Source organism: Camelus dromedarius, chromosome 2 (assembly GCF_036321535.1).
Source record: "Camelus dromedarius isolate mCamDro1 chromosome 2, mCamDro1.pat, whole genome shotgun sequence".
NCBI classification, from domain to species: Eukaryota; Metazoa; Chordata; class Mammalia; order Artiodactyla; family Camelidae; genus Camelus; species Camelus dromedarius.
The window spans coordinates 102300533-102310781 of NC_087437.1; the positions used below are offsets into that span (position 1 = coordinate 102300533).

The following is a 10249-nucleotide window of genomic DNA, read 5'->3' on the forward strand; positions in this document are numbered from 1 at the left end:
TTGCAGATTAGAAGTACCCATCACACACTGATGCCATGACACTTCTGATCAAGACTAAATAAGGACAAAAAACCCTCCTTCCCTCCAGAAGGTGGAGCTGGGATGAAAGTCAGGACACAACCTGAAACTCCTCTCTCTTCAATGAATATTCTGCCCATTTACATTTTTACACCGCATGTATGGAGCTTGACAAAGAAGCTCACCGCAGCTACTCACCTGAGTCTCTCCACTCTCCCCTTGAGAGAGTACTATCACAATAAATCCTCACTTTGCTTTCTTGACTTCTGTGTCTCTTCTCTGAATTCTTTCTGTGATGGGACAAGAACCTGCTCTCCAGTAACAATACAACTCAAGAATAGCCAAATTGGAAGAGATGCAGAAGTTTAGCTATAGGGGGATTGATGGACTGATCTGCCATGTCCTCTCCAGGTATGCCACCATCCCTGCACATCCGTGTGTTCACTAATCCACAAGCTCTCCAAACCTTGTTGTTTAAGGATTTGTATGAAGATTTCATTGGCCATTGGTGGTTAAATCCATCTCCAATCCCTCTCCCCTCCTCATAGGTTGAGGAGTAGGGCTGAAATTTCCAGGCTTCTAATCAAGGCGTGGTCTTTCTCGTGACCAGCTCCCATCCTAAAGCTAGAGCCATCCAGGAGCCCAAGAGTCCCCCCATTAGAATAAAAGGCCCTCCCATCACCCTTATCACTCAAAAAAATTCCAAGAGTTTTAGGAGTTCTGTGCTGGGAACTGGGTCAAAGACCAGATACCTTTCTGTGATACTATAGGCCACTCCCTGTCTTTGACTTTGGATCCCTTATAGCAGAAAAGATCCTAACAGTTAAAAGATGCTGGTACTTAACTAGAGTCCCATTCAGTCATTCACAATTAGTCCATTCCACCATCCTGTCACATGAAAATGTCTCCCAGGGTGAGGCATTCAAGTTTATGGGTTTTCATTTGACCTTAGGTTTCAAAAACAGGAGTAGTCGCAGCAGTATATGGCTTCACCCTTTCAGGCTTCTGATCTAATTGAGCTAAGAGTGTCATCTCTTGCTTTGAGCCTTTTTCCAAGTGTTAATGTAATACTGGATTTCTCTTATTTCATAGCCCATTTACTCATTTCTTTATCCTTGGCTACTATTCCTTCTTTTCTCCATTTATGCCCAAGTGTTTCCATCTTTGGAAGGACTTTGGGGTTGGCCACTGTGATGGTCTAGATTGTAGGCAGCAATATTAGTCTAACCCCTACTCACACAGGGTAAGGTTACAGAGGTAGAGAACGGGTGGGCTGTTGTTACCACTAGGCAATGTAATTGCATTTGTTGTTAACCCCAATTTTGCCATATAGGCTGAGCGCATAACCTGTTCTGTCAGGTCCTTAAAATTCTAATATAAATGTATAAAAACATAGTTACATTTTCTTGCTTAGGAATTATCCCTGCTTCCAACACTTGTATTTTTAGCCCTCGTCCTGACACCACTGTATCTGCTAGGAAAAAGAAAGTTGAGTTGATATGGGGAAGAAAAAGATTATAATCATCACACCAGCAGCCTCCTTGCTTGGGAAGAATTACATGGTCATGCCAGCATCCTCTGCCATCCCCTCTTTCCTGAGTCCAGCAGAAACCGTGATCTCTCTAGTGGGGACACTTCTTTAAGCTCCCTCATGCTTTGTGTGAGCCCATACTCAGGAAGGCATGTGAGCAAGCCCTTCATGCCTATGTCTAGTGTTGTTTTAGGTAGTGTGTCAGTTGCCTTTTCCAATTCTTTATCACACTGTTACTCTGAGGAAGAAAACTCTCTGCCTGTTGCTGACACTATGGGCTGTAAAGTTTGTTTTTTGGTCTGAAGAAATGTGACTCAGCCATTCAGTGTGGTAGAGTTCTTTCCAGTTCTTTTATAGTACTCTGGGCATTTGCATCCAACACCAGGTCAGCAGAGCCCAGTACAAAGTCAGCGTCACTTTCTACGAGGGCCTATTTGTAGTCCACTGGGGTTACTGGCGTCAGTCTGATCTGACTTGCCAGCTGTGTTCAGAGCCTTCCCCCAGGGAATGTGTCACTCAACCGTCTGCAGTCTCTGTCTCTTTTACTAGCAGACAGAATAGTTCTTATTGTCATTTTGTGCCTCAGAGGGTGCAAGGGGAATATGTTTAGATCCTCAGAGGCTACAAGAGGAGTATGTCTAGTTGTGTTACTGTGAGGATGATAAAAAGACCTTGGTTCTTTGTCTTACTGGAGAAAAAGAATTTAAACAGGAGACTGAAAGTGTGATATAAACAGAAAATCTTATTAATAGAGCAAAAGTTAGTAAAGTAAGAGTACACCTTCAAAAATTGAAGGTGGGTCAGCCCAAGAGAGGAAGATGGCAGCTCCCCTTTGTTTCTCTTGCCTTATATCCTGGCTTAGGGGCGTTCTCGTGATTGATTGATGGCTCATGGCCCTTGAGTGTTCAGGCACGCCCATCTCTTATGTGCATGCTCTTACCCATGATGCACACAGAAAAACCTGTGGGAGGGGGCCCAAACCACAATGTTAATTACATTATAATGAGCATTGGATCATGTTAAGCTGGGTCTTTCTCTCTACTGCACAGCCACAGCGTTTGATTCTAACCGACTTCTTTGTCAGCACTCATTTAGAAAAAGTAAAATTCTCTGAAGCCCCTTATCCTGAGTGCAGGTGTACTGTTATCTTCTGAGTTGCTCCCTCCCCCATTCCTCTCCCCTTGCCTGGTGCTTGTTTCTATCTAACTTTCTAATGGTTTCAGCCCGTTGCTATAGCCTCCCTGCTGCAATATCCACTTATTTCACGGACCCAGGTGGTTACACAGTTGAGTACATCAGGATATCTACTTCACAATTTCAGTCACCTTCCATATCTGGAAAGGGGTTCTTGTGATAGGCATCAACACGTTTTGTTTTAATGTACACTTCAGATTCCCATATGATTTCCACAGGGCTGTGTCCCATATGGGAATCCCTTTAATAGATCAGCTTTCCATTGCCCTTCTGTCTGACCGTTTGGCCAAGCTATTGGCCAACACCAATGAGTTAGTAAAAACTAAAACATTCTGGCAAGCAGCAAGCAATTCAGCCCACAGAACTGATTTGTTTTTACCTTTTTCCATTTAAAGTAGTGGTCTTCCAAACAGTATGCTTTCTGTTCACCTTTGAACTATCATCCATAAGCCAGGCACCTGTTTGTTGGTTAGTTAATTGCTTTTTATAGGACAGTGTCCAAGTGATAGTGAAGTCCAGCAGCTCTTCACACAGTTACAAGTTCACTCCTTGGGAAGGAGCTCCCTACTCATGGGTGTCTTCTTAGATTCCTGTAGTGCAGAAGTCTTATATAGTGATTCCTCAGTATCCATGGAGGATTGGTTCTCAGACCCCCACAGATATCAAAATCTGAGGATGCTTAAATCTCATATAAAATGTCATAGTATTTGCCTATAACTTTTACATAGCCTTCTGTATTCTTTAAATCATCTCTAGATTACTTATAATATCTAATTCAATGTAAATGGTATGTAGGTAGTTGTAAATGCAATGTAAATATTATGTAAATAGTTGCCTTTGGCAAATTCAAGTTTTGCTTTTTGGAACTTTCTGGAATTTTTAAAAATATTTTCGATCCACAGTTGGTTGAATCTGCATAAGTGGAACCCACAGATATAGAGGGCCAAATGTAAACCATTTCTGGTTTATTATGGAATTCTTCTGGGCAATATCCTCTTCATTAAAGCATTTATCCAACATTACTCAAGTCATTATGGGTATTTCAAAATTATTTTAATGCCCTTCAATCTTAGGGGCAGTTGTAACTAGTGTCTGATACCAACTAGTAATTTGCCCCTGAAATGAACATTCCCAAAGCCCCAGTAATCACTGCAGGGAGGCACTCACAGGTTTTGCCATAAACCCTAGTATACACTCAACATAAGACTGTCTCAAAATTTATCATTATCAGCACTCCAGTTTCTATTCTATAGTGTGTGGGCTCAGCCAGTCTTTTTTGGTTCCCATTTAGCATGTCCAATTAATATTGCTTGAAGGGCAGATTTACATGCCTTGTGTTTCACAATACTAGGTAGGGGACGTGTCTCAGGTCAGACACAGTGTCTGTCCTAATAGTACATTGATACAAAAGAGCTGCAACTATTTCAGATAAAGCCTGTTCTAACTCACCAGTTCTTCCCCCAATTTTCACCTTAATCCAGTCATCCCTTACATTACAACCATTACTTGTAGCCTTCATTGGGCCTTCATCAACAGGTTTTCATTTTATAATGCTAGATAGAGCAGACACTCCCCAGTCAGACATAATATCTCTTCTCATAAAATATTTACATAAAGGAGATACAGCCTCTTCACACAGAGACTGTTTAAATATTCTAATTTCCATCCAAACTTCCACCTTAATCCTATCACCCCTTGTATTTCTATACCTGCTGTATCTAATTGAAGCCCATATTAGGGCTTCATCAACGGGTTTTGGTACCACAGTGCAAGTGACTCCCATGTTAAGAAATCCCAGAAAATTTTCTCTCACCCCTTGACCCTTATATCCACTCAAAGACAAAAGGCTTTGGATCTCCAGCAGGGTTTCTAACTCTGGGTCCATCGTCATTTTGACAGTCTTTATCTCGATTAATCTGCCCAATTTTGATACCAAGCATTTCCACGTCCAATTTCTTATTGAAATGTTTGCCTTCTCATTTGTAAAATACTTCTGAATGGAAGCAAATACAGTGGACTTGCTTGGGGCCCTTTAATGTTGGGAGACCAGCAGGGTTTTGATTTGGTTCACTCAGCCTTCAATAGTGCTATGTTGACCTTTGTTTCAACACCACCAATGACTATTTATTTATCCCACTTTTAAATAATCATCTAAAGATTTCCACCTTTCTGGAATAGGTTTCTTGACTCTCCCCTTTCTCTTTCCTCTTTGTTTCACCCCTATCAATATTTCCTTTATTCACCTCATTTCTTAATAACCATTTAAAAATTTCTACCCTGCTAGGAAAAGTCCCTTGACTCTCCCCTTTGCTTCTCTCTGTTCTCTTGTTTATTAATCTAGTCTTGTTTTAGATTCCTAAGGCTCTTGAGGGGAAGCTGAGATAGCAGATTAGATAAGGCTTCTGCTGTTGCTAGATTTTATAGCAGTGAGGTTACATAGAATGCCCATGCAAAAAGGGTCACATTAATCATAGAATTTACCATGACCTTGGTAACAAGATATTCAGTGAGTGAATATCCTGATTATCATAGAGCTAGTCCAACATGGCTTGCATATGAAGCATATCAGCTGCTGTATCTGGACTGTTACACTGGCATTTGTAGGGAAAGTTTGATAGCCCCCTTCTGAACATCCTTACAGTGGTTTATATCTAGTCATCTAGGCTAGTTCTTTCTTTGGAAATAGCCTGCTGTGTGTCAGGATTAGGTATAGTCATCTGTGATCATTCCATAGGGAGCTGTGGGTCCTGTATCAACCCAAACATATACTTCCACTCTGCAGCATTTAACAACAAAGATACTGCTCTAAATTAGTCACTCTTATAATCTGTTTTTATTGACTGTTCTATAGGAAGTTGATGATACTGTTCCACAAAATGACATATCTTTTACACCATATCCCCTGGTTTCACTTGTTTCTTGGTTTTTACCTTTCCCCAGTATTGACTACCTACTTAGTGAGCAGAGGTCCTGAGTTCCTTTCTGTTCTCCTGACATAATGTTTCCCTTTGTGGCTGCCTTTGAAACAAGTGGCTGAAACTTAGGCCAAGTGAAATCTGAGCTTGGTCCAGCATCAAAGTCCAACTCAATATTTTCTTTCATTTTATCTGTTATAGATAGTAATAGCAATGGATTGTAAGTCTGGCATGCTTCTTACTATTTTGCATTTTCTTAGGTATCCAGTGAGTGAATTCCTCAGAAGTAGTGTCTGCCACCATTCTAAATACCATTGACAACTTTTGCCTTTAGTAAATGATCTCAGTGCAGCAGAAGTTTCATGCCATGGGTGACTCAGTAGCCATCCAGGGATAAACGATCCCTAATCTCCTACCCTGTCATCCTTTCTCTTCACAAACCATATGTTTCTGTGAGCCAGAGCTGTTGTAGCAAATTCCATTTTTTCTAATACCAAATGAGAGTTTTCTTTTTCTTCCTGACAACAAATGCATGGTATCTTTCCCAGCATCACCTCTTTAATTTTCCGGACATGGACTATGTGTCCAACAATTCAAGTCAATTCTGGCACTGTCTATCTGGAGTTAGCATCAGATCTCACAAGTTAAGGAGCTCAGTCCCACAAGACTACTCCAGTTCTAGGTACAGGTCACAAGTCCCGGACATCCATACTTCTGACCCACCAACTATAAATCAGATTCAACCTCCTTGGGTTCACAGAACTCAGAAACACACTTTGCTTATGTTTTTCAGTTCGTTATTAAGGATACAACTCAGAAATCACCAGAGAAAGCTATGCAGAAGGCAAAGTATGGGGCAGAGGGATGGATCATAGAGCTTCCATGCCCTCTCCAGGTGTACCATCCTCTCAGTCCCTCCCTGTATTCATGAACCTGAAAGCTTTCAAACCCCATCATTTAGGTATTTTTATGGAATTTCATTGGCTATTAGTGATTAACTCAAACTCTAGCTTCTCCTCCCTCCCCAAAAATTGAGTATGGGGTTGAACATTCCAAGCTCCCAATCAAGGCATTGTCTTACTGGCAATCAGCCCCATCCTGAAGCTATCATTGAGGGAGGCCTACTCACCAAGAGTTGGCTCATTAGAATAAAAGGCTTCTATCTTCCTTATGATGCAGGAAATTCCAAGGTTTTTAGGAGCTTTGTTTTTGGAAATAAGAAAGAATACAAAGACCAAATATCTTTCTATGATGAGACAACTGCATACCGACCCATCAAATTAGCCTATCACAAAGCCAATGAGTGTGCTTGCCCTCCACATATATACACACACATGAACACACATGCACAAAGTGTACTGTTACAGCTCCTGACCATGTATGCACAATTGCTTACTTCTTCCCCTCTGCTTTGTCTTGATCAGACTTTATTCAGGCTTCTCTTTTCCCCACAGTCCCCTGAACTTTGACTTGTCCCCATCCCTGGGGCAAAAACTAAGATGCAGTATATGCCCTCCTCCTCAACAGCTTACCTCCCAAAATCAGCAGGCCCAGCAGACACATTTCCTGTCAGATTGCACCTATTATGCTTTTTGGACACTCCTCCTTTTTTGTCCAACTTCTCTTTAAAAGTTTCTGCTAAGCTATACTTACCTCTCTATAAAAGAAAAGCCTTTTTCTGTTTGATTTTGAGATACTTGCAGATTTCTGAGCTCCAAGATTTCTCCCTATTATATTAGTCTTTTGGAAGAAAGTCTCTCCTTGTCTAAGCATGGATTTATTTTTATTTGAAGCAAAGTATTAATAAATGCTACAGTTACATCAGATGTTATGATCAGCATCAAGTCTACACACACAAAATAAATAGAACAATTAAGTAGTTCTATCATATACCTGGACAGTAAAAAAATAGGCAATCTGAATGATTTTATGAATTTATAAAAGTGCTTTTATTTTAAGGTTGCTTTTCATAAACTGAGTTCCAAAGTGAAAGAAAGGTAAGAATACATCATTTTAAAGTTAACATTTGGTTGCATGCCAAAGAAAATTTTCTTAAAATTTAGTTACTTCATTTTTGTGAGTTCTCACTTAAGTAGAAGTACATTATCTTTATTTCATTTACATCTCATTTGTTTAAATCTAACCAGACATCATAAAACTCAATCTTTAAAAAACAAAACAAAACTCAGCTACTTTAATTTTTATTAGAGAATAAAAATAGGAATGTATCACAAATTGGTCTGTTATCTTTATTCAGGGGCCATGCTAGTCTTCACTAATCTTTGCATTCAGTTTTACCATATGTGCTACCAAAGCAAGCACCTAATTTTTTTTTTAATAGGAGTCTATCTGGAATCAATATACTGCATTGTTCAAGGGCTTTATGAGAGGCCTGTAGACCAAGGAGGGCCAGTGATTCTCTTAAAAATAATAATTCTAGACATTATACTCATGTAGCCATTAGATTATAAAAAACATTACTTATTTCATAAAAGATGAGATTTTTACCACTGAAGGTTTGTGTAATAAAGTATAATAGTAGAAAAACTAGAATCCTCGTTGCTAGTGAATAATTGATTCTAAAAATAACATTCATTCATGTGTCTTTGATTCCCTTGCATAACTAAATAGGAAGCATAAACAATGAACAGAAAAAAATAGTTTTATAACCTTTACAAATTATCAGTTAATAAATTCAAGCATAAAACAAATATACCAAAAATCAACCTAATTGAATAAATATTTCTCATATGACAATGCCAGTAATTTTCTCTCTCTTTCTAAGTGGCCTTTATGTCATGTGGAACTCTTCCAGCTCATTTACATTCATGACTTCACCACTGCTAATAATTCACATATTATTGCTAAATCAAATATTTATTATATTTTAAAATTACAAGAAATAAGTTGAAGGAATAATATTTGTCTTTTGCTTTTTAAATTTTTTGAAACAATACTAGACATATGAAAAACCACTGAAGCTTCTTAAGTGAAAGTTATATTTGAAGTTAAACTATTCAAACATTTGTTAGTGAGTCTGTGAATCATTTATAAAAATCATACACCTTGGTTTGACCTTCATACTAAGTATCTAACTTAGTTTAACAATAGGAGCAGCTCTTCTGAATGTGAAATTATGCTATTATAAACCATCTGTATTTCTATAAATTGTAAAATATGTAAGGATATATGCACTACTGTGATCATTGCAGTGTTATCTACAATAGCCAAGATATGAAAGCAACCTAAGTGTCTGTTGATAAGCTTTTATGTATTTCTAGTTGTGATGAACATGTGTTCCTTGTAAAGTTAGAAAAAAATAAATATCATTAAAAATGAAAAAAAATAAGTTGGATGCCTCTGAAAAACCCCAAGAGAGACCCCTGGTGAATGAGGCAAGGAGTCTTTCAACATCATTGCACATTCTCTGACTGTGAAAGATACTGACTATTCTTAAGAGCCAGAAGAGGTGACGTTAATAATTCTATTAATTACACCCACCAATACAATTTATAAGCACCTTCTATATACCAGATGAATACTCATGTTGATTCAGTTCCACTAAATGAACCTGAAAATTAGTTGATATTATTATTGTTGTTGTTGTTGTTGTTATTATTATTACCATCATCATTATACTGAGTGTTATAGATGAGAGGAATAGAAATGGACTCAAACTGATGTTTTCACATATTTAATTTTCTTTGGAGAAGAAGTACAATATAGTCAAGTAGTAATGGAAAAGGTAAAGCAAAATCTTTCAAACAAACAAGGATGGGGTAAAATTCTATAGCTATATGGACTTCAGTAATCATTCCAAAACATTTATGTGAGAGAAAATGGAAACTAAAATGTGCTAAAATAACTAAATGTTTTCAGATTTGGTGGTCTGTCTCTAAAACTTAGTCTGAAGTAGTATTTACATAAAATCTTCAAAACTTGAAAAAATATATGTAATGAAAAGTGAAGGAATTGGCTCGTAGATGTAGGCATTTTACACTGTCACTTTTAAACTAAACTTAATGGTGCTTATTTTGTTCAGTTAATTTGCTGAGAGTTATGTAGATCAATCAGTTATCCCCAGTTACTTCAAGGAATCTTACAGAAGGAAGAGGTACTACCTACCCTTCACTTTGCAGAGAAAACTGGCTCTCTGATAAGGAGATCAATAAAAGTGTATAATAAGAGGTGAAAACAAGCTTTTTCCTTTTACCTAAGACTCAACAGTACTCTCTCATATTGCCATACTGTCAGGATTAGCAGTGAACTTGGCTTAACTAGAAATTTTTTCAAGTATAAGTTAGATTCTTGGTACTCAAAAATAGTCCACCAACAAGAATGTTAGCAACAACTGGAACATTATTAAACATTCAAGATTTCCTATTAAACAGCTCCTCCCTGAAATGACAGAATTAAAATCCCCATTTTAAGAAAATCTCCATGTCATTTGTATACACATCGAAGTTTGAGAAGCACCAGGTTATGTGACCCTCGTGAGGGATGCTTTAAGAGAAATCCTCTTATCAACTAGATAATTGTAAAGGATGCTCTTGAAAGCCTTTCTCAATCCTGAGAGTCAACAAGATTCTCT

The 10249-nt window shown here is 38.2% G+C and overlaps 1 non-coding gene across 1 annotated transcript; it reads right to left on the bottom strand.

Annotated features, from left to right (window-relative positions):
• Nucleotides 1–7870: 7870 nt before the first annotated feature.
• On the bottom strand, nucleotides 7871–7980 carry LOC116155891 (U6 spliceosomal RNA). The gene has a single exon (XR_004139795.1). It is a non-coding gene; the product is annotated as a U6 spliceosomal RNA (small nuclear RNA).
• Nucleotides 7981–10249: the final 2269 nt, after the last annotated feature.